The sequence below is a fragment of the Mauremys mutica genome, unplaced genomic scaffold, assembly GCF_020497125.1.
Source record: "Mauremys mutica isolate MM-2020 ecotype Southern unplaced genomic scaffold, ASM2049712v1 000900F_np12_obj, whole genome shotgun sequence".
Lineage (NCBI taxonomy): Eukaryota > Metazoa > Chordata > Testudines > Geoemydidae > Mauremys > Mauremys mutica.
The window spans coordinates 76,495-78,761 of record NW_025423069.1 but is presented as its reverse complement, the minus strand read 5'-3'; the positions used below and the strand labels follow the sequence as shown (position 1 = coordinate 78,761).

The window sequence follows — 2,267 nt, the reverse complement described above, 5'->3', positions numbered from 1 at the left end:
TTTCTGTCCAAAGCGCAGAGCCAAGTTCCTCCAGGGGGAGAAGGACGTCTTCCTTCTTTCCTTCCTCAACAGCCCCTTCCCTGGAGAGTCCTTTGCTGGGGTCTGGGTGGGGAACAGCTGTTTCTGAGGATTAATTTCATATTAATGGTGTTGATCTATAGATTTTACAGCCAGACCTGATCACTAGGTACCTCTGCTCTGACCTGATTCAGAACAGAGTCCAGAGAATTTTACCCAGTGACTCCTACATCCACCCCAAGATCTTCTGGCTGAACGAGGAGGGTTCATTCAGAAAGTCATCGTGTTTGGGTGTAAAGGTGTGAAATGATGGGGAAATTGGCCCCTCTTTCAAGTTTAAATGTTGTCACTTCTACACCTAGACTGGGGTGGCCAACCTGAGCCTGAATTTCCCAGTGTAACTGCCAAACCTGCACCTTTGTATGCAACTACTGAGTCAATTGTGAACCTTCCCATCATTGTCCTTTGCTCTTAACCCTGAGGCTATTGCCCCATCATGGGGCCATTTCCCGCCTCTCTTTCATACAGAAGCACAATTTTCTTTGCACAGACACAGGAACAGCAAGATCTTTCTCTGTCCCTTGTGCAAAGCAGGGGGCCAAATTCCATGGAAACAATGGACAAGCAGGGGGCTCTGGGCACATCCAGCCCTGGCCGTGAGATGTTCCCTCCCCTCTTTCTTTATGCCCCTGTTGTTTCATGGATTGTCTGGGATGGGGAAAAAGCTGAGTTCACTCCAGGTGGAGGGGAAAAGAACCCTGAAAATCTCAGGACCCAACCCTGCTACCAGGATCACTGAGGTGCTGGGAATCTGCCTGGGAAAGGGACTGTGTGAATTGTCAAGGTGGGGAACGAATAACAATCTACAACTAGATCCACCTCATTAACCACTGACACAGGCTAATCCTGCTGCCGATAGAAGGGAAACTGGGAGTGATTCTTTGCTGTTCAGCCATGGAAACAGTGACCCAATTGCACCGCAGTGAATGTGCTGGGGAAAGCTGGAGTTTGCAGGCAGGTGGAAATAGCAGATCCTAGAAACACCTGGAGCTCCGCACACCACTTCTGCCACTAGGGTGAGGTGTTGAGCTGCTCACAGCATCCCCCACCATGACCTTGCAGCAGGGGATTGCTGCCCCCCCAACCCAATGCAGGGGAGATGGCTGAGTGTATCTCTGCACCCTGAGACCAGGGCAGCCACTTTCTCTGCCCCACACATAGAATCTGGCCCTGCTGAAAAGTGACCCCTATGAGCAAGTCACCTCCAGGAGAGCAGGATTGGTCCTCAGAGAGGGGAATGGGCTTCTTGTGAAGCTTATAGGTCACTGGATGCTCTGGAAACAGGAGGGCTCTGAGTGTAACCCATAGCAAACACAACCTGCTAGGGGATGTAGCTCAGTGGTTGAGCACATGCTTTGCATATATGAGGCCCTGGGTTCAATCCCCAGCATCTCCATGATCATTTTTTCACCCTGGTGCTTTGCTCATGCCCAGAGGGGATGTGACCCACCAGTCTCCCTGCATCAGTTTCAGTCCTGCTCAGTGAGGGGCAAGTGACAATTGCATGGAAGGTCTGGGGGGGTTCTGCCCCTAAGTCACCTCGGTACGTTTAAGATTCCCACCCGCTGTGCTGCTTGTGACAATGGTAGATTAGAAGGGCGAATCCTCCAGCACTGGAGGGAAAGGTCCCATCTGCATAGACTGAGAGGCAAGGAAACAGAGGGGCAGGGTTGAGAGAGGTCAGTGATTTACTCCCAGCAGGGGACACTGTCTTTTTGAGTATCAGAGGGGTGGCCGTGTTAGTCTGGATCTGTAAAAGGCTACAGAGTCCTGTGGCGCCTTCTAGACTAACAGACGTATTGGAGCATGAGCTTTCGTGGGTGAATCCCCACTTCGTCAGATGAATGGAGAGGGAATTCTGTGACTGGCTAGCCAACTACAAAAGCAGTTTCTCCTCCCTTGGTGATCACATCTCAACTGCTAGAAGAGGGTCTCATCCTCCCTGATTGAACTAACCTCGTTATCTCTAGACTGGTTCTTGCCTGCATACTTATACCTGCCCCTGCAAATTTCCACTACATTCATCTGACGAAGTGGGATTCTCCCACGGAAGCTTATGCTCCAATACGTCTGTTAGTCTGTAAGGTGCCACGGGACTCTGTCTTTTTGAGGCGAGTGCAGCTTGCTTGGGATGGTGCTGACGATGGATAGAAAAAAGGCTGGAGTCAATGGCAGATGGGACCACAGAA

At 50.9% G+C, this 2,267-nt stretch overlaps 1 non-coding gene across 1 annotated transcript; it reads left to right on the top strand.

Moving 5' to 3' along the window:
- The first annotated feature begins 1,402 nt into the window (after positions 1-1,402).
- Positions 1,403-1,474, top strand: TRNAA-UGC. Its single transcript has one exon. It is a non-coding gene; the product is annotated as a tRNA-Ala (tRNA).
- The last annotated feature ends 793 nt before the right edge of the window (positions 1,475-2,267 follow it).